This window comes from Hypanus sabinus, chromosome 1 (assembly GCF_030144855.1).
Source record: "Hypanus sabinus isolate sHypSab1 chromosome 1, sHypSab1.hap1, whole genome shotgun sequence".
NCBI lineage: Eukaryota > Metazoa > Chordata > Chondrichthyes > Myliobatiformes > Dasyatidae > Hypanus > Hypanus sabinus.
The window spans coordinates 69196848-69219491 of record NC_082706.1 but is presented as its reverse complement, the minus strand read 5'-3'; positions in this window follow the sequence as shown (position 1 = coordinate 69219491).

The window sequence follows — 22644 nt, the reverse complement described above, 5'->3', positions numbered from 1 at the left end:
TGCCTTAGTGTGGGCTACAGCTGATTGGGATAATCAACCGGATATCTGCTCTTCTTTCCCCACCTTTATCACGGAAATGAGAAAGATCTTTGACCAGCCCATCCATGGTAAAGACACCGCCATATGTCTACTCACTCTCTGCCAGGGCTCGTGCAGTGTTGCCCAATATTCTGTGGAGTTCTGGACGTTAGCAGCTGACTTGGAGTGGAATGATGAGGAACTCCAAGGGGTATTTCAGAATGGTCTCAGCGACATGGTAAAAGACGAGTTAGCAGCAAGAAACGACACCGTCAGCCTGGATTCCTTGTGATCTCTTTAGCCACCAGATTAGACAATCTTCTCTGAGAACGCCATAGGGAAAGAACTAGTCCACCACCTTCAGCCACTCCTCGGCACGCAATACCGCCTCCCGCTAGCACAAGCCTCTCTCTTCCTCCTGCTCCTGGAGTAGCTCCCAGCCTGGCCGTTTCCACCGCCCCGGGAGAGGAACCCACGCAGCTGGGATGGAACCGTCTTTCTCCCACAGAACGACTCCGGAGATTGACAGCGGGTGAGTGTCTCTATTGCAGTCAGTCCAGCCATTTCTGTGCTACCTGTCCCCTTTGGCCCAAAAGGCAAGGCTCACCAGTAGAAAGGGGGACCATTCCCTTCCATCCCCCGAACCCGGATGCAGATTCAAGCTACTTTACATTACAACCAACAGTCCCTGCCTCTGTCAGCACTAGTGGACTTCGGCGCTGATTGAAACCTTTCGGATGAAAACATGGCTTCCTGGGCCAGAATTCCTCGCGAACCATTGAGTACCCCCTTGGAAGCCCGGGCACTGGACGGTAAACATCTGGCCTGAGTCACTCACTGCACACCACCCCTGTCTCTTTTACTCTCTGGGATCCATCGGGAACAGGTACGATTCAATTTAATTTTCTTTCCTCAGGCTCCGATATTTCTTGGTTTCTCCTGGTTAAGCTGCCATAATCCCCACATTGACTGGTCCACTGGGAAGATAGACAGCTGGAGTTCGTTCTGTCACTCCATTTGTCTACAATCGGCTCTATCCCCTGTGGAAGTCACCCTGACCTCGTCTGCCTCTGAAACCCCCAACTTATCCAAAGTTCCAACAGCGTATCACAATCTGGGAGAAGTGTTCAGCCAACAATGGTTTCTTTCCCTGCCTCCTCACCGCCCTTACGATTGTGCAATTGACCTCCTCCCCGGAGTACCTCTACCCACCAGTTGGCTTTATAACCTGTTCCAGCCAGAAAGGGAAGCAATAGAGGCTAACAGTTCACTCACTCTCACTTACCGTTCGGGGTCCAACATCAGGAAGCCCGATGCTCTCTCGTCAATACATCTCCGAGGAGGGCCTTCCCAACCTCGAAACTATCCTTCCACCATCCTGTGTGGTGGCTGCCCTCACCTGGGAGATTGAATCCATAGTCAAAGGGGCTCAACGGACTCAACTTGACCCAGGCAATGAATCCTCCAATCACCTCTTCGTGTCTGAGTCTGTTTGGTCTCAGGTTCTCCAATGGGAGCACACTTCTCGTTTCACCTGCCATCCCGGAATCGATCGAACTCTGTCCCTTCTGAAGAGATATTTCTGGTGGCCCTCCATGGATGCTGACACCCATTCCTTTGTTGCTGCCTGTTCTGTGTGTGCCCCCGGAAAAGCCTCCCACTGATCACCTGCTGGATTGCATCATCCCCTACCCGTCCCTGTCCACCCTTGGTCTCACATTGCGCTGACTTCATTACTGGACTACCCCCTTCACATGGGAGCACTGCCATACTCACCATGGTGGAGAGCTTCTCCAAAGCCGTGCACTTCGTAGCCCTTCCCAAACTCCCTACAGCCTGTGAAACCGCCGACCTCCTTGTTCATCATGTCTTCCGCCTTCATGGAATTCCCTCTGACATTATTTCTGATCGAGGTCCCCAATTTGTCTCTCAAGTCTGGAGAACTTTTTGTCAAGCCCTTGGAGCCTCAGTATGTCTGTCTTCCAGCTTCCATCAGCAGACGAATGGTCAAACAGAAAGAGCAAACCAGGATTTGGAAATGGCACAGTGCTGCATAACCGCCAACAACCCGTCATCCTGGAGCACCCATCTCGCTTGGGTCAAGTACGCTCACAACTCCCTGGACAGCTCCATCACCGGTGCTTCCTTCGTATTCTCCCCTGGTTACCAACCCCCTCTGTTTCCTGCACATGAAGACCACATTGCTGTGCCTTCCATTCAGTCCCATCTCCACTGGTGCCGCAAGATCTGGAAGGATGTACATGTGGCCCTGCCCTGCTCAGTCAACAACTGGAGGATTGCCGATCACCATCGAATTCCTGCACCCAATTATTAGCCTGGGCAGAAAGTTTAGCTCTCGTCAAAAGACATCCCCCTTAGGAATGAACCCAAGAAAACCTTAAAACTAATCAGTAAACTCCAAGACCTGAGCCTCAATACCCCCTTGTGCATTGGATCCTGGATTTCCTCACATGTAGACCCCAGTCAGATCGAATTGGCAAAAACATCTCCTCCACAAGCTCCATCTGCACAAGAGCACACCAGGGAATTGTACTTATCTCCCAGCCCTACTTGCTTTACACCTATGACTGTGTGGCTAAGTATAAGTCCAACACCATATACAATTTTGCTGATGACACAACTACTGTTGGCTGTATCAAAGGTGGTGATGAATCAGCATACGGGGGGAGATTGAAAACTTGACTGAGTGGTGTAATAACAACAACCTCTCACTCAATGTCAATAATACCAAGGAACTGATTGTAGGCTTCAGGCTCCATGAGCCAGTCCTCATCAGAGGTTTGGAGAAGGTCAATAACTTTAAATTCCTGGGTATCACTAAATCAGAGAACCTTTCCTGGACCCATCATATAAATATTATTGTGAAGAAAGCATGACAGCGCCTCTACTTCCTCAGGAGTCTGTGGAGGTCCGGCAGGTCTTCGAAAACCTTGGCAAACTTCTATAGATGCGTGGTGGAAAGTGTGCTGACTGAATTACAGCCTGGTATGAGAATATCAATGCCTTTGAGTGGAAAATCCTACAAAAGGCGATGGATTTGGCTCAGTACATCATGTGTAAAACCCTCCCAACCACTGAGCACATCTACATGAAAAACTTTTACAGGAAAGCACCATCCATCATCAAAGATCCTCACCACCTAGGCCATGATCTTTTCTTGCTGTGCTATTGTGTAGAAGGTACAGGTGCCTCAGGTATCACCAAGTTCGGCCTTCAGGCTCTTAAAGAAAAGGAGATAACTACATTAATTTAAGGACTCTGTTATATTGCTCTTTCATGCTCATTATTTGTTGCTATTTATTGATATTTTCATTTGCACCGTTTGCTTACAGTTAACAGTTCCTGATGTTTACAGTTTACAGTTACTGTTCTGTAAATTTGCTAAATATGCCTGCAGAAAAAAAATCTCAGGATTGAAAGTGGTGACATGTATGTACTCTGATAATAAACTTTGAACCCATAACTCATGAACCCCAACCCTTTGGAAAATGGGAAGATGCTGTGGGACCTGGAGGAAACTCACACAGTCACTCCTTACAGGCAGTGGTGAGAATTGAACCTTGATTGATTCTACAGCTGGCGCTGCAAAGCATTGCACTAACCATCAGATGCTGTACATCTGAAATAAATAGCAGGTCATAGAAATAAGTAGGAAGATAAATGGAATTTACTGCTTACGTTGAAGATTCTTTAGTTCACAGGGGTGTTTTGGGGACAAAGAGGGGAGTTAAAGTACAAAGTAAAATCTATTTTCAGAGTGCATACATGTTACCACATACAACCCTGAGATTCTTTTTTCTTGTGGGTATACTAAGCATAGAAACTGTAAACAGGATCGATAAACAAACAAGTACAGCACAGAAGACAACAATGTGAAAATGAAAATATAAATAAATAGCAATAAATAAATACGGCATGAAATAACAAGATAAAGAGTACTTAAAGTGAGATAATTGGTTGTAGGAAAATCTCAATACACAAGTGTAGTTATTCTTTTTCCTTCACGAGCCTGATGGGAGGGGTAGTAACTGTTCTTAAATCTAATGGTACAAGTCCTGAGGCTCTTGTACCTTGTAATTGATGGCAGTAGCAAGAAAAGAGAATGGTCTTGGTGGTGAGGATCATTTTAACGATAGATGCTGCTTTTCTACAGCAACATTTCATGTAGATGTGCTCTATGGTTGAGAGGGTTTTACCCATCTTGTACTGGGTTGAATTTATTATCTTTTGTAGGATTTTCCATTTAAAGGCATTGCTGTTCCCATAGCAGGCTGTAATGCAGCCAATCAATACACTTTCCACTACCCATCTATAGAAGTTCTTCAAAGTTTCTGATGACATGCTGAATCTCGGTAGACTCCTAAGGAAGAAGAAGAGCTATCATGCTTTCTTTGAAATTACATTTATATGATGGGTCCAGGACTGCTCCTCTGAGATAGTGACACGCTGAAATTTAAAGTTACTGGCCCTCTGCACCTCTGATCCTCCAATGAGGATTGGCTCCTGGACCTCTGATTATCTCCTCCTGGAGCCAATAATCAGCTCCTTGTTCTTGATGACGTTGAGAGAGAGGTTGTTGTTATGACTACACTCAGCTGAATTTTCAATCATCACCTTTGATAGGGTCCACAACAGCGATGTCCTCAGCACTTGTATATGGTGTTAGAGCTATTCTTAGCCATATAGTCATAGGTGTGAAGTGAGTAGAGCAGGGGGCAAGTTCACAGCCCTGTGGTGCACCTGTGCTAATGGAGATTGTGGAAGAGATGATTTTGAACTGGCTTGTGTCTGCAGGTGAGGAAATTCACATTCCAATTTTACAAGGAGGTATTTGGGGCCCAAGTCTTGGAGTTCACTGATTAGTTCTGAGGGGATGATGGTGTTAAATGCTGAAGTGCAATCGATAAAGATTATCCTGATGTATGCACCTTTGCTGTCCAGAGTTGTGTGAAGAGGCAAAGAGGTGGCATCCGCTGTGGACCTCTTGCTTCAGTAGGCAAATTGGAGCAGGTCCAAGTTGCCACTCAGACAGGAGCTGATATGTTTCTTGAAGTAAGTGGGTAACACCCACTGCCAAAGCGAGAGGTTGAAGCTATCCGTGAACACACCAGCCAGCTGGTCAGCATAGGTCTTCAGCACTTGGTCAGGTACTCTGTCCAGGTCAGATGCTTTCTTTGTATTCACCCTCTTGAAGGCAGCTGGCAGTTAGGGATCAAGATAGGTTTAGGGACAGAAATGTAGAGGAGTTTGGGGACAGGCTAAAGCTCTGGTCTATGTTTGAATGTCAGAAACGTGGTTATGGTCGAATGTCAGCAGCCCAGCAGGAAACAAGGCCCATTCACCCACATATCATCAGACCAGATTTTTCACAACCTATTTTTGTATTTTTGTTGTAATATTTTTATGTATTGCTCTGTACTGCTGCCACAAAACAGCACATTTCACAACATATGTCAATGATAATAAACCTGACACTAAAATAATTTAGTAATGTATTTTGAACTGGTTCCAATGTACTTATATGCTTCTATTATTAAGGGGAACAATATTGCAAGCAGTGATCCAGATGTGGTCACACAAATGCTCCATGTAAAGACAATATAATGTTCCCCCTTGTGTATTCTATTTTCCTATGGGGCTTTTCATAAACCTTAGCTGTAAGCTGCTCTGAGGAAGAATCTGTAATCAGTTCAAATAACATGAGGGAATTGTCTGGAAAATAGATGAGCTTTTCCTCAAAGAAGATGTATGGTGTATTGCCTTCATTAGCTGTTAGATTGAGTTCAGGATCCATGAGGTAACGTTGCAGCACTAGAAAGTTCTGGCTGGACCATGCTTTAAACATTGTGTGGTTGACTCATCATAGTACATCTGTGAAATAAATAGTTGAAGTTTCTGGCGAAAGCCTTTCTTTAGGATTCTTTCTTATAATCTATCCAAATTATTCCAACAATTCCATCAATTGGATTGGCATTGAATTATTTTGCAAGACTCCCATCATTTTATTTTTGCTATTGATGACAGCATTTGTGCCAAACTCAACCAATATTAATTGAAATTCAATTCAATTCAGTTGTTTACAATATATATTAATGATTTAGACGAGGGAATTAAATGCAGGATCTCCAAGTTTGCTGATGATACAAAGCTGGGCAGCGGTGTTAGCTGTGAGGAGGATGCTAAGAGGATGCAGGGTGACTTGGATAGGTTAGATGAGTAGGCAAATTCATGGCAGATGCAATTTAATATGGATAAATGTGAGGTTATCCACTTTGGTTTCAAGAACAGGAAAACAGATTATTATCTGAACGGTGGCCGATTAGGAAAAGGGGAAATACAACAAGACCTTGGTGTCATTGTACACCAGTCATTGAAGGTGGGCATGCAGGTACAGCAGGCGGTGAAAAAGGCAAATGGTATGTTGGCATTCATAGCAAAAGGATTTGCGTACAGGAGCAGGGAGGTTCTACTGCAGTTGTACAAGGCCTTGGTGAGACCACACCTAGAATATTGTGTGCAGTTTTGGTCCCCTAATCTGAGGAAAGACAATAGACAATAGGTGCAGAAGTAGACCATTCGGCCCCTCGAGTCTGCACCGCCATTCTGAGATCATGGCTGATCATTCACTATCAATACCCAGTCCCCGCCTTGTCCCCATATCCCTTGATTCCCCTATCCATCAGATATCTATCTAGCTCCTTCTTGAAAGCATCCAGAGAATTGGCCTCCACCGTCTTCTGAGGTAGTGCATTCCACACCTGCACAACTCTCTGGGAGAAGAAGCTCTTCCTCAGCTCTGTTTTAAATAACTGACCTCTTATTCTCAATCCATGCCCTCTGGTACTGGACTCTCCCAACATCTGGAACGTATTTCTTGCCTCAATCCTATCAAATCCTTTAATTATCTTAAACGTTTCAATCAGATCCCCTCTCAATCTCCTCAATTCCAGCGTGTACAAGCCCAATCTCTCCAATCTCTCTGCATAAGACAGCCCTGCCATCCCAGGAATCAACCTAGTGAATCTACGCTGCACTTCCTCAACTGCCAGAATGTCCTTCCTTAAACCTGGAGACCAAAACTGTACACAATATTCCAGGTGTGGTCTCACCAGGGCCCTGTACAAATGCAAAAGGACATCCCTGCTCTTGTATTCAATTCCCCTTGTTACAAAGGCCAACATTCCATTTGCCCTCTTCACTGCCTGTTACACTTGCTCATTCACCTTCATTGACTGGTGAACTAGGACTCCTAGGTCTCTTTGCATTTCTCCCTTACCTAACTCTACACTGTTCAGACAATACTCTGCCCTCTTGTTCCTGCTTCCAAAGTGGATAACTTCACATTTATTCACATTGAATGACATCTGCCAAGTATCTGCCCACTCACCCAGCCTATCCAAGTCTCCCTGTATTCTCCTAACGTCCTCTTCGCATGTCACACTGCCACCCAGTTTAGTATCGTCAGCAAACTTGCTGATATAGTTTTCAATGCCCTCATCTAAATCATTGACATAAATCGTAAAGAGCTGTGGTCCCAATACAGAGCCCTGTGGTACCCCACTAGTCACCTCCAGCCAGTCCGAGAAACACCCATTCACTGCTACCCTTTGCTTTCTATCTGCCAACCAGTTTTCTATCCATGTTGAACCCCTGCCCCCAATGCCTTGAGCTCTGATTTTACTCACCAATCTCCTATGTGGCACCTTATCGAATGCCTTCTGAAAATCTAGGTATACAACATCCACTGGCTTACCCTCGTCTAACATCCTTGTTACACCCTCAAAAAACTCCAACAGATTTGTCAAGCATGATTTTCCCTTGGTAAATCCATGCTGGCTCGGCCTAATCCTATTTCTGCCATCTAGATGTGCCACTATTTCGACCTTAATAATGAACTCAAGCATCTTCCCCACGACTGACGTTAGGCTAACAGGGCGATAGTTCTCCGTTTTCTCCTTCCCTCCCTTCTTGAAAAGTGGGATAACATTAGCCACTCTCCAACCTTCAGGAACTGATCCTGAATCTAAGGAACATTGGAAAATGATTACCAATGCATCCGCAATTTCCTGAGCCACCTCTTTTAGAACCCTCGGATGCAGACCATCTGGACTCGGGGATTTATTAGCCTTCAGTCCTACCAGTCTACTCATCACAGTTTCTTTCCTAATGTCAATCTGTCTCAATTCCTCTGATTACTTATGACCCTGGCCCATCCATACATCTGGGAGATTGCTTGTGTCCTCCCTGGTGAAGACAGATCTAAAGTACGCATTAAATTCTGTTACCATTTCCCTGTTTCCCATAACAATTTCTCCCAATTCATTCTTCAAGGGGCCAACATTGTTCTTAACTATCTTCTTTCTCTTCACATAGCTAAAAAAGCTTTTGCTATCCCCTTTTATATTCCTGGCTAGACTGAGCTCATACCTGATTTTTTCTCTCCGTATTGCTTTTTTAGTTAAGATCTGCTGCTCCTTAAAACTTTCCCAAGCATCTGTATTCCCACTCATCTTAGCCCTGTCATACTTCTTTTTCTTTAATGCTATACAATCTCTGACTTCCTTTGTCAACCACTGAGGCCCCTTCCCCCTCTTTGAATCCTTCCTTCTCATTGGAATGAACTGCTTTTGCATCTTTTGTATTATGCCCAAGAATATCTGCCACTGCTGATCCACTGTCTTTCCTGCCAGGGCATCTGCCCATTTAACTTTGGCCAGCTCTTCCCTCATGGCTCCGTAATCTCCTTTATTTAATTGCAACACTGACACCTCTGATCTGCCCTTATTCCTCTCAAATTGTAGATAAAAACTTATCATGTTATGATCACTACTTCCTAATGGCTCCTTTACTTCAAGATCACTTATCAATTCCTGTTCATTACACATCACCAGGTCCAAAATAGCCTCGTTCCTGGTTGGCTCAAGCACAAGCTGTTCCAAAAATACATCCCTTAGACACTCCACAAACTCCCTATCCTGGGGTCCAGCACCTACCTGATTCTCCCAGTTCACCTGCATGTTGAAATCTCCCATAACGATGACATTACCTTTAGCACATGCCAATGTTAACTCCCTAATCAACTTGTACCCAATATCCACGCTACTGTTTGGGGGCCTGTACACAACACCCATTAGGATCTTTTTACCCTTACTGTTCCTCAGCTCAATCCACACAGACTCTACTTCCCCTGTTCCCAAGTCACCTCTTGCTAAGGACTGAATCTCATTCCTCACCAACAGGGCCACCCCACCCCCTCTTCCCATATTTCTGTCTCTACGATAGCACGTATACCCTGGTACACTTAATTCCCAGGCCTGATCCCCTTGCAGCCATGTCTCCGTTATCCCAACAATATCGTAGTTCCCCATTTTCATCTGAGCTTCAAGCTCATCTGTCTTATTTCTGACACTACACGCATTCAAGTATAGAATTCTTAGCCCATTCCTCCTCTCTTTGCTTAAAACACTGTCTACTGTACCTAACCCAGCTCCTTGAACTTCCATCGGGCTAATTGCACCCTGAATTTTGATGACCTTCTCAAGATCACCCAAACCTTCTACACATTTAACTCCATGCTCCTTCTGACCAACCCTCTGGATCTGGATCCCTGCCCCCTGCACATCTAGTTTAAACCCCCCCGAGCAGCACTGGCAAACACTCCTGCAAGAATGTTAGTACCCCTCCGGTTCAGATGTAGACCGTCCCTTCGAAACAGATCCCAATGTCCCTGGAACAAAGACCAATTATCCAAAAACCTGAACCCTTCCTTCCTGCACCATGCTCTCAGCCTCGTATTAATGTGCATAATCATTCTATTCTTCGCCTCACTCGCACGTGGCACAGGTAGCAATCCCGAGATTGTCACCCTGGAGGTCCTGCCTTTCAGCTTCACTCCTAACTCCCTGAACTCTCTAAGCAGGACCCCCTCACTCACCTTACCTACATCGTTGGTCCCTACATGGACCACTACATCTGGGTTCATGCCCTCGTTCTCAAGAATAGCCTGCACCCGATCTGAGATGTCCCGGACCCTGGCACCAGGGAGGCAACATACCATCCGAGACTCCCGATCTGCCCCACAAAATCTCCTATCTGCCCCCCTAACTATAGAATCCCCTAAGACTATCGCTCTCTTCTCTTCCCTCCTCCCCTTTCTAGTTGAGGGTTCAACCTCTGTGCCAGAGGCAGGACCACTGCAACTCATTCCTGGTAGGTCATCCCCATCAACAGTATCCAGTACGGTATACTTATTGTTAATGGGAATGGCCGCAGGGGTGCTCTGCTCTCTCTGCCTGCTCCCCCTGCCTCTCTGGACCGTCACCCATCTACCTAAATCTTGGTTTTTTGGTGTGACTACCTCCTGATAACTCCTATCTATCTCTGCCTCTGCCTCCCGAATGATCCGTAGTTCATCCAGCTCCAGCTCCAACTCCCTAATTCGGGCTGATAGGAGCTGCAGCTGGACGCACCTCTTGCAGGTGTGGTCATCAGGGACAACTGTGTTGACCCTGACTTTCCACATACGGCACACGGAGCACACCACTGCTCTGACTGTCTCCCCCATACCTGAACTGAATTAATAGAATAAGTCTAAAAAGCACCTAGCGACCTTACCTTCTTCCCCTCAGCGAGCAATCACACAGCCTTACCGAAGTCCCCTTACGCCGAAGCCCACTTAGCCAAAGCCCAGGACTCTGCTCCCACTTAGCCAAAGCCCAGGACTCTGCTCCCACTTAGCCAAAGCCCAGGACTCTGCTCCCACTTAGCCAAAGCCCAGGACTCTGCTCCCACTTAGCCAAAGCCCAGGACTCTGCTCCCACTTAGCCAAAGCCCAGGACTCTGCTCCCACTTAGCCAAAGCCCAGGACTCTGCTCCCACTTAGCCAAAGCCCAGGACTCTGCTCCCACTTAGCCAAAGCCCAGGACTCTGCTCCCACTTAGCCAAAGCCCAGGACTCTGCTCCCACTTAGCCAAAGCCCAGGACTCTGCTCCCACTTAGCCAAAGCCCAGGACTCTGCTTCCACTTAGCCAAAGCCCAGGACTCTGCTCCCACTTAGCCAAAGCCCAGGACTCTGCTCCCACTTAGCCAAAGCCCAGGACTCTGCTCCCACTTAGCCAAAGCCCAGGACTCTGCTTCCACTTAGCCAAAGCCCAGGACTCTGCTTCCACGGACTCCGCTGCCCACTCGACGCTGCCCGCTCTGACAAGAAGTCCTGCCTTTTAAAGTGCGCGCTCGACGCTGACGTCACTCGCGCCTGCGCAGTTCCCCCTCCTCCACAGGTATTGACCAGGTAGGCTTAAATCCTACCTACACGGTAGGTACACGGTACCTACACGGTAGACATTCTTGCCATAGAGGGAGTACAGAGAAGGTTCACCAGATTGATTCCTGGGATGGCAGGACTTTCATATGAAGAAAGACTGGATCGACTAGGCTTATACTCACTGAAATTTAGAAGATTGAGGAGAGATCTTATTAAAACATATAAAATTCTAAAGGGATTGGACAGGCTAGATGCAGGAAGATTGTTTCCGATGTTGGGGAAGTCCAGAACGAGGGGTCACAGTTTAAGGATAAAAGGGAAGCCTTTTAGGACCGAGATGAGGAAAAATTTCTTCACATAGAGAGTGGTGAATCTGTGGAATTCTCTGAAACAGGAAACAGTTGAGGCCGGTTCATTGGCTATATTTAAGAGGAAGTTAGATATGGCCCTTGTGGCTAAAGGGATTGGGGGTATGGAGAGAAAGCAGGTACAGGGTTCTGAGTTGGATGATCAGCCATGATCATACTGAATGGTGGTGCAGGCTCGAAGGGCTGAATGGCCTACTCCTGCACCTATTTTCTATGTTTCTGTGTTTCTATTTTTCCCTACAGATGTTGCCTGACCTGCTGAGTTTCTCCAACACTTGCTTTTTTTATTTAATTTGAAGTTTCCTCATGACCGCAAATTTTACTGAACCCTTTGCATAACGGAAAATGCTGGAAGCACTTAGCAGATCACTTAGCATTTCTGGAAACATTAACAGAATTTAGATCAGTCTCAGAGCACTGTTTCAGCTTTTCTTTCCATGGATGCTGCCTGACCTGCTAAGTATTTCCAACATTTTGAACCCATTTTATTTTCAGATTTGTTTTTGTTTGAATTTTTTGTTGCTTCTCAACTTCTCTGTGGATTTATAATATAACTCATAGAACATAGAACTTATAACACTGATCATAGATCAGTGTACCATTGTATCAGCCCTTTAGCCCATAATATTGCACTGACCTTATGACTTACTCAAAGATCAATCTAACCCTTCCCTTCATTTTTCTATCATCCATGTGCCTTAAATGTCATTAATGCATCTGCCTCTACCACCACATCTGGCAGCACATTCCACAACTCACCTTATCTCTGACAGGCCCCTTTACATTCCTTCAGTCACTTGAAAATTATGCTTTTGGCGTTAGACATTTTTTTCCCTGGAAAAAACTCGCTGACTCTCCACTCGATCTATGCTTCCTATCCTCTTGTACACTTCTGCAAAGTAACCTCTCACCCTCATTAGCTCCAAGGTGAAAAGCCTTAGCTCACATAACCTGTGACATAAGACATGCCCTCTGGTTGTCAGGCAACGTCTGTAGGAAAAAATCAAAGAGAATTACATTTCAATTAATATTGGTTGAGTTTGGCACAATTGCTGTCATCAATAGAGAAAATGAAATGATGGAGTTTTGTGAAATAATTCAATGCCAATCAAATTGATGAAGTACACTTGGAATAGTTTGGGTACTTTATAAGTACCCAAATTGAAGCAAGAGGCGTAGAGGGAAGAGATAAAAGAAGCTCAGAGAGAATCTGTTTTTTTTTAACTGATCGGGGCAAAGAGGCTAGACTGCGCAGGTGTGTGACGTAGCAGGCCAAAGGTTTAAAAGAAAGACCGCCATATATAACGGCCATCATTGTAGCGGCTATCATTGGAGTGGACTGAGGCAGAGTGGGATGGATTTGGCTCAATCAGGCTTCAGCAAGAACAGGCAGAGGTGAGGTTGAACGGGGCATGACTGCACAAGCACGTGAAAGTCAGCCTCTGAGATCAGCGGGGGTATTTAAAAAGCGAGCAGAGGCTGAGTACAAGCTTCACTCCAGGTGAGGTAAGACCGGGTAAGCACCTTTAATTAATCTAATTAGCTTAGGAGTAGGTAACGGAGGCAGCAGTTAGGACAGTCGAGTGCTCCGTTTGCAGTATGTGGGAAGTCAGGGTGAGCACAGCTGTCCCTGATGACTACACCCACAAAAGGTGCATCCAGCTCCAGCTCCTGACAAACCGTGTTAGGGAACTGGAGCTGGATGAACTTCAGATCATTCGGGAGGCAGGGGCAGAAATAAACAGGAGTTCCAGGGAGATAGTCACCCCTAAGAGTCAGGAGACAGGTAACTGGGTGACTGTCAGGAGAGGGAAGGGGAATAGACAGGAAGAGCAGAGCACCCCGTGGCCATTCCCATCAACAATAAGAATACCGTTTTGTATACTGTTGGTGGGGACGACCTACCAGGGACAAGTTGCAGTGGTTGCGTCTCTGGCACTGAGACTGGACCCTCAGATCAGAAGGGAAGGAGGTTAAAAGAGGAGAGCAGTAGTGATAGGGAATTCGATAGTTAGGGGAACAGATAGGAGATTCTGTGGAAGAGATCGAAAATCACGGATCTGTTGCCTCCCTGGTGCCAGCGTCCGTGATATCTCAGATAGAGTTCTCAGTATTCTCAAAAGGGAGGGTGAGCAGCCGGATGTCATGGACCATGTAGGGACCAATGACGTGGGTAGGAAGAGTGAGGAGGTCCTGAAAGGTGAGTTTAGGGAGCTAGGTGCCAAGTTAAAGGACAGGACCTCCAGGATAGCAATCTCAGGATTGCTACCAGTGTCACGTGCAGGTGGGATTAGAAATAGTAAGATAGTGCAGATCAACATGTGGCTGAAGACATGGTGCAGGAGGGAGGGCTTCAGATTTACAGATAATTGGGCAGTTGTCCAGGGAAGGTGGGACCTGTTCCGGTGGGACAGTTTACATCTGAACTGGAGAAGGAAAAATATTCTTGCAGGTAGGTTTGCTACGGAGGCTCCAGTAGATTTAAACTAGATACGGCAGCGGGGGGGGGGGGGGGGGGACCAGACTGCAGGAACAGATGTATGGGAGATGTATGGGAGAAGGAAGAAAAAGTTCTTTGTACTGTTAGAGATAAACAGAGAGGTGGAGAATTTCTTAAATGCGTTTATTTTAATGCATGAGCATTGTAAGAAAGGTGGATGAACTTATAGCATAGATTGATACCTGGAAATATGATGTTGTAGCTATTAGTGAAACATGGTTGCAGGAGGGGTGTGATTGGCAACTAATTATTCCTGGATTTCGTTGCCTCAGGTGTGATAGGATCAGAGGGACAAGAGGGGGAGGTGTTGCATTGCTTGTCAGAGAAGATATTACAGTGGAGCTCTGGCAGGATAGATTAGAGGGCTCGTCTAGGGGGGCTATTTTGGTGGATGTGAGGAATGGGAAAGGTGTAGTAACACTTATAGGGCAGCCAGAAATGGAGGAGCAAATTTGTAAGGAGTTAGCAGATATTTGTAGTAAGCACAGGGTTGTGATTGTTGGATCTTCTGTTAGGGAATGAAATAGGTTTATGACGGAGGTATGTGTTGGGGAGCACTTTGGGTCCAGTGATCACAATACCATTAGTTTCAATATAATTATGGAGAAGGATTGGACTGGACCCAGGGTTGAGATTTTTGGTTGGAGAAAGGCTAACTTTGAGGAGATGTGAAAGACTTTAGAAGGAGCGGATTGGGATAATTTGTTTTATGAGAAGGATGTAATAGAGAAATGAAGGTCATTTCAAGGTGAAATTTTGAGGGGACAGAATCTTTATGTTCCTGTTAGGTTGAAAGGAAAGGTTAAAAGTTTGAGAGAGCCATGGTTTTCAAGGGATATTGGAAACTTGGTTAGGAAAAAGAGAGATATCTACAATAAATATAGGCAGCATGGAGTAAATGAGGTGCTCAAGCAATATAAAGAATGTAAGAAGAATCTAAAGAAAGAAATTAGAAAACCTAACAGAAGATACGAGGTTGCTTTGGCAAGTAAGGTGAAAATAAATCCAAAGGGTTTCTACAGTTATATTAATAGCAAAAGGATAGTGAGGGATAAAATTGGCCCCTTAGAGAATCAGAGTGGACAGCTATGTGTGGAGCCGAAGCCAAAAGAGATGGGGGAGATTTTGAACAATTTCTTTTCTTTGGGATTCACTAAGGAGAAGGATATTGAATTGTGAAAGGTAAGGGAAACAAGTAGGGAAGTTATGGAAACTATGATGATTAAAGAGGAGGAAGTACGAGCGCTTTTAAGGAATATAAAAATGGATAAATCTCCGAGTCCTGACAGGATATTCCCTAGGACTTTGATGAAGTTGGTGTAGAAATAGCAGGGGCTCTGACAGAAATATTTCAAATGTCATTAGAAACGGGGATGGTGTCGGAGGATTGGCATAAAAAGGGTTCTAAGAGTAAACCTGGCAATTATAGGCCTGTCAGTTTGACATCAGTGGTGGGTAAATTAATGGAAAGTATTCTTAAGATGGTATATATAATTATCTGGATAGATAGGGTCTGATTAGGAACAGTCAGCATGGATTTGTGTGAGGAAGATCATGTTTGACAAATCTTATTGAATTTTTTGGAAAGGTTACAATGGAAGTTGACGAGGGTAAAGCAATGGATGTTGTCTATATGGACTTCAGTAAGGCCTTTGACAAGGTTCCGCATGGAAGGTTAGTTAGGAAGGTTCAATCGTTAGGTATTAATATTGAAATAGTAAAATGGATTCAACAGTGGCTGGATGGGAGATGCTAGGGGGCAGTGGTGGATAACTATTTGTCAGGTTGGAGGCTGGTGACTAGTGGTGTGCCTCAGTGATCTGTACTGGGTCCAATGTTGTTTGTCATTTACATTAATGATTTGGATGATGGGGTGGTAAATTGGATTAGTAAGTATGCAGATGATACTAAGGTAGGTGGTGTTGTGGATAATGAAGTAGGTTTTCAAAGCTTGCAGAGAGATTTAGGCCAGTTAGAAGAGTGGACTGAAGGAAGGCAGATGGAGTTTAATGCTGATAAGTGTGAGGTGCTACATTTTGTTAGGAATAATCCAAATAGGACATACATGGTAAATGGTAGGGCATTGAGGAATGCAGTAGAGCTGAGTGATCTAGGAATAATGGTGCATAGTTCCCTGAAGGTGGAATCTCATGCGGACTGGGTGATGAAGAAAGCTTTTGGTATGTTGGCCTTTATAAATCAGACCATTGAGTATAGGAGTTGGGATGTAATGTTAAAATTGTACAAGGCATTGGTAAGGCCAAATTTGGAGTACTGTGTACAGTTTTGGTCACCAAATTATAGGAAAGATATCAGCAAAATAGAGAGAGTACAGAGAAGATTGACTAGTATGTGAGCTGGGATTCAGCACCTAAGTTATAGGGAAAGGTTGAACAAGTTAGGACTTTATTCTTTGGAGCATAGAAGGCTGAGGGGGGACTTGATAGAGTTATTTAAAATAATGAGTGGGATAGATCGAGTTGACGTGGATAGGCTTTTTCCATTGAGAGTAGTGGAGATTCAAACAAGAGGACATGAGTTGAGAGTTAGGGGGCAAAAGTTTAAGAGTAACACAAGGGAGAATTTCTTTAGTCAGAGATTGGTAGCTGTGTTTAACAAGCTTCCAGTAGAAGTGGTAGAGGCAGGTTCAGTGTTGTCATTTAACGTAAAATTGGATAGGTATATGGACAGGAAAGGAATGGAGGGTTATGGGCAGAATGCATGTCTGTGGGACTAGTTGAGAGTAAGCATTTGGCACAGACTAGAAGGGCTGAGATGGCCTGTTTCTGTGCTGTAATTGTTATATGGTTATATGGTTATATAAGAAAGAATCCTGAAGAATGGCCTTGGCCTGAAATGTCAACTGTTTATTTCTCTCCATAGGAGCTGCCTGACCTGCTGAGTTCCTCCAGCATCTTGTGTTTATTCCTCTGGATTTCTACCATCTGCAGAATCTGTTCTCTTTACAAGAAATTACTTTTGCATTATGGCAGCAGTTCAGAAGCTCTGAAAATCCTCTGTGAGGTATCAAACTTCTAATATCAGCCCAGTATAGTGCCACCAGTATACGGCACATGGAAATCATTGACTGAAGAGCTGAAAGCCTTGAAAGATGATCAAGAAAGAGAAAATAGAGAAGTTAATGTTCTGACTTGAAATGAGAGAGAGCAGTAAAGACAAAAAGTATGCTGTTTGCAAAGTCAGCCGAGGATCTGAATGTAAGGCAGTTGAAGATGTGATTTTTTGATAGGGTTCATGATATCAATGTGTCATTGTAACTTCTGCAATGATTATAGCTGTTGAACGCAGTTATTAACCCTGTGTTAGATGTTAAGTCAGCATCTTGGTATTTGCAAGTGACTCTTGAAAGGTGGTGTTTATGAATTTGTAATATAATTTATTCTAAATTATAAAGACAATTATTTTACAGCATTAATCACAGAACAGGTTGAGAGATGGGATATGCATGAAGCCTATCTAGACAGGTAATAAACCATAGACATAGAACACTATAGCACAGTCCAGGCCCTTTGGCCTATTGATTTATTTATTTAATTTATTTAGCAATGAAGTGCAGGGCATTTCAACCCCTCAACAAACCCCTAACCTCATCATGGGACAACTTACAATGTCTTTGGACTATGGGAGGAAACCGGACGAGCTGGAGAAACCCTACACATTCCATGGGGAGGACAGAGATTCCTTACAGAAAAGCACGGAATTGAACTCCGAATGGCAGAACACCCCAAGCTGTAATAATGTCATGCTAACCTCTACACCACAGTGGTGGGCTATGATGTTTTGCTGACCTTTTAACCTACTCTAAAATCAATCTAACCCATCCATCCTACATAGCTCTCCATTTTTTTTATCATTCGTGTGCCTCTCTAAGCAGTTTTTAAAAATTCCTCTCGAGTATCTGCTCTTACCACCATCCCTGGCCCCGTGTGGCACGTACAATCACCACTCGCTGTGTAAAAGACTTATTTCTGTCACCCTCCTGTATTTTCACCAATCACCTTAAAGTGACGTTCCCCATATTTTCACCCTGGGAAAAAAGTCATTGACCATCTACTCGATTTATGTATTTTATCATGCCGTACACTATTGATCCATATCGGAATTAGCAGGTCCTGGCATGGAGATTTTAAGTAGTGTTGTGGTCAAGCAACATAAAAATTAGGTTTATAATTGGTGAAAATTATAATTGCACAAAGGAAGATGAAGATATATAATTATTTGTATAATTTCATTTACATAGTTGACTGCTTGTATAATTTAATGTAGGTAGATGCAATTGCTTGTAAGTGCTTATACCTTTTTGTTAAAAGATGAAACTATGAAGTGGAAGTATCTCCTGAAGGTCTGAGTGCATCATTTGGTTTATTGTTGCATCAGATGCCACCATTAGTAGTTAGCTCAGTCAACAATATTTTGTTGGTAGTTATCTTTGCCAGCAGCATTGTTGAAATGTCTGCAGCCACTGCCAAGACAAAGATTAGCTTTATTTGTCATGTGTTCATTGAAGCATACAATGGAATTTGTCAGTTGCATTAAATCAAATCAGTGATTATTTTGCTGGGCAGCCCACAAGTTTTGTCACGCTTCCAGCACCTGGGATATTTCATCATCACTCCCTGCATAAAACAAGCTTTTGCTTACCACACCTTCAACTTGTATCCTTAATTCTTAAAATGTCCTGTCAGCTTGAAGGATGTCATATGTTAGATTATTCATCTTCTAGCAAGTAAATGTAGTCCTTTCTGGGCCAGGGTGTTAACTTGGTTTTTCACTTTCTTAGGCTGCCTATTGTACTGGCTTTCTTCATTGGACTATCAGTACAGTCGGCCCTCCTTGCCTGCGGGGGATTGGTTCCAGGACCCCCCGCGGATGCCAAAAAACATGGATGCTCAAGTCCCTTATTTAACCTGTCTCAATGCGGCGGACCTTAGTACCCAGCGGAACCCCAGACCTTACTTAACCTGTTTCAGTGCGGTGCTCTTCAGGACCCGGCACAGCTCTGAATCTGCAGTGTTTCTGTTCACGAAAATAATCACAATCACGATTGAAAACAAAGTGGAAGTAATAAAGCGATCGGAAAGAGGTGAAATGCCATCGGTCATTGGAAAATGAAAAATGTTAGGCTACAGTTGGTCAATAATTGGAACAATTTTAATGGAGCATGTGAAAGGCCCTGCCCCGATGAAAGCTACAATTATTACTAAGCAATGCAGTGGTTTAATTATTGAAATACATATGTTTCTTAAGTGTTTTATATGCATAGAAAGGCAAAATATGTACTATATACTAAGACAAACATTTGACTGACTGACGCTAAATAATATCGGATGTACCTGTTCCAGCTTCAAGTCCGTTTTAAAGACGGACTCAGGAATGGAACTCCTTCATAACCCAGGGACTGCCTGTACTTTTAAATCATCTCTACATTACTTATAATACCTAATACAATGCAAATTCTATGTAAATAGTTGGTATACTGTATTGCTTAGGGAATAATTACAAGAAAAAAAAGTCTGTACATGCTCAAACAATGAGTGCTGGAGAGAGAATTTCCAGGTTTTCCTGATCCGCGGTTGGTTGAATCCGCGCACGCGGAACCCACGGATAAGGAGAGCCGACTGTATATGTCTCTATTTTCCCTTCTCATTCTTGTATGACCTTCCTGTAATGTGTATATGCTTTTCACTTCAAGGTCTCACTGAGGTAGCAAGTTCCACATTCTCACCCATCCTTCGATAAAGAAATAACTTCCCTATTCCCAACAGGATTTTGGTCAGCGTAAATAGTTGGACCAAAGGGCCTGTTCATTTATGTCTCTATATGGCACTGGGATTTCCTGGATGCTATCTTAGATAAAACATGAGAACTAGTGGCAGGTGTTAGCTATTTGAGATGTTCCGTCATTCAAGATCTTGCCCTATCTCTTCCCTCAATGCTCTTCTCCTGCGTGATCTCTTGATTCTCTTAATTTTTTCAGAGATCTTTTGATCTCTGAATGAACCCAATGACTGATCCTCCACAGTCTTCTGGACAGAGAAACCTAACACCTTCACCACCTTATCTCAGTAGCAAATGACCCACACCTTATTCTGCGGCAGGGGGCCATAGAGACAGCGGAATCATCCTCCCTGTATCCAGCCTGCCAAGGTCTGTAAGTTTCAATTAGACATCCTCCCATTCTTCTAAATTCTCGGATATATTTTGGGCCAAGTGTCCTAATTCTGTTCCTCTGTCTTCTGGTCTCATGGTCTTATACTAGAGCATTAAAGAAACTTGGAATGAGTTGAAGAAATCTTTATATAATTAGAAGAACAAGTTAATGAACTTGCTCAATAAAGTCAGGTCAAATTATGAAGTTTAATAACTGAGGCAGAGAGTAACATGAAAGGAAACAATGTTATAACCATATTCATATTTAATGAAACCCAAGTTTGAATATTATTGAGTTCAGATTTGAGCACCTCGTTTGGGATGAATGTCGTGACAGTGGAGCAATTGCAGAAACAATTCACAAAGTTGACATCGGAATTTCATTATAAAACTGTAACAGAGAAGTCATCCTGGCAAAGAAAACTAAGGAAGATAGAAGACATCGGAGCAAACTAGAGCCATTTGGCCCATCAAGTCTGTTCTGCCATTCCATCATGGCTGATTTATTATCTCATTTAACTTCATTCTCCTGCCTTCGCCCTGTAACCTTTGATGCCCTGCTTAACCAATAACCTATAAACCTCCACTTTAAATGTACCCGAAGACTTGACCTCACGGCCGCCTATGGCAATTAATTCTACAGATTTAAAGTTCAAAGTAAATTTATTATTGTAGTATGTATAGTATACCTTTCCATATACACCCTTGAGATTCATTTTCTTGCAGGCATTCATGATAGAAAGAAGCACAATTAATTAAGAACTACACATAAACAAAGAGGTATAAACAACCAATCTGCAAAAGATGACAAATTGAGCAAATACAAAACAACCATCTGGCTAAAGAAATTTTCCTCATCTCTGCTCTCTAGAGGATTGCTTTCTATTCTTCTCATAAGCATGCTCAAAACAGCAAAGAGTTTATAAAAAGGGGAATTTTATTTTCTCTGGCCTTCTCTGTGATTTAATAGTTAGGTATGAGACAAAGATTACCATCCAGAAGAACAGAGTTTATGGGGATATTATTTACTCAGGTTGTTGGATTAGGGAGTGCCTTGTTAGGAACAATAGTAGAGGGAGAGCCACAATTTGCTGCTTAAAATGTGAGCTTCTTCTTGTTCTCATTTGCTTAAGTATAAAACCAAACCCAACCTGAGCCCAGGGACGTAATTTATTTAATATTCAAGCTGAGCATCACTGTCAATGTAACAGCCTTTAAAATACTCTTGCCTGGCATGCTATCCTAGGCCTTCAGTATCATGTCAGTGGCTATATTTCGTTAGGAGTTTGAGGAGGTTCAGTATGTCACTGAAAACTCCAGCAAATTTCTGTAGATGTACCATGGAGAGCATTCTAACTGGTTGTATCACCATCTGATATGGAGGGGCCACTGCATAGAATTGGAAAAAACTTCAAAGAGATGTAAACTCAGCCGCTTCCATCATGTGCATGAGCCCACACAACATCAAAAAGGCGGCATTCATCATTTCGCACCCCATCACTCAGGACATGTCCACTTCTCATCAGCAGCCTGAAGACACACACACTTGATGTTTTAGGAACAGCTTCTTCCCCTCTGCCATCAGAGGTCTGAGTGGAACAACGAACCAACCTGTGAACACTATCTCACTATTTTTGCTCTCTCTTTGCACTACTGGGAGCACTGCCATAAGAAAGCAGCATCCATTGTCAAGGACCATCACGTTCTAGGCCATGTTCTCTTCTCACTGCTACCATCAAGAAAGAGGTCCAGGAGATTAAAGTCCCACTGTTTGTGCATTTAATATTTCAGTAATATTTAAGTAATCTTATAAATATCTTGTTTGACTAAGAATTTCCTGTTGTTTACATAATTCATTATGGTTTGATGTAAAAATACATGAATTCCATACACCAGGATGCTACATGTGTGCCTCGCTTTAAAAAATTACAAATTTGACCAATATTCCCAGACTCCCATGTCTTCCTTTGAATTAGTTTAATGTTTAGAAGTTATAAAACATAACACTGGCAATGAGTTATTTTTAAAATGAACCCAAGATGTCTATCAACCTGCTGAAGCACAGTGAGACATTCAAACTAAAAAAAAGTGCAGCGAGGAACGGTGAGTGAAAACACAGCTCAGAATGTGCAGAGGAGGTTGAGTTAAAAAAGCAGAAAATTGAAGAATTTACGGGTTCATAAAAATTTGTACCAGATGTTAATAAACATTAAAAAAAAGCAGAAATGGCTGTGTATGTCTGACGGATAAACGTTGGATTACACAACCAAATTTTATATACTAAGCAAGTTGAACAGTATTTT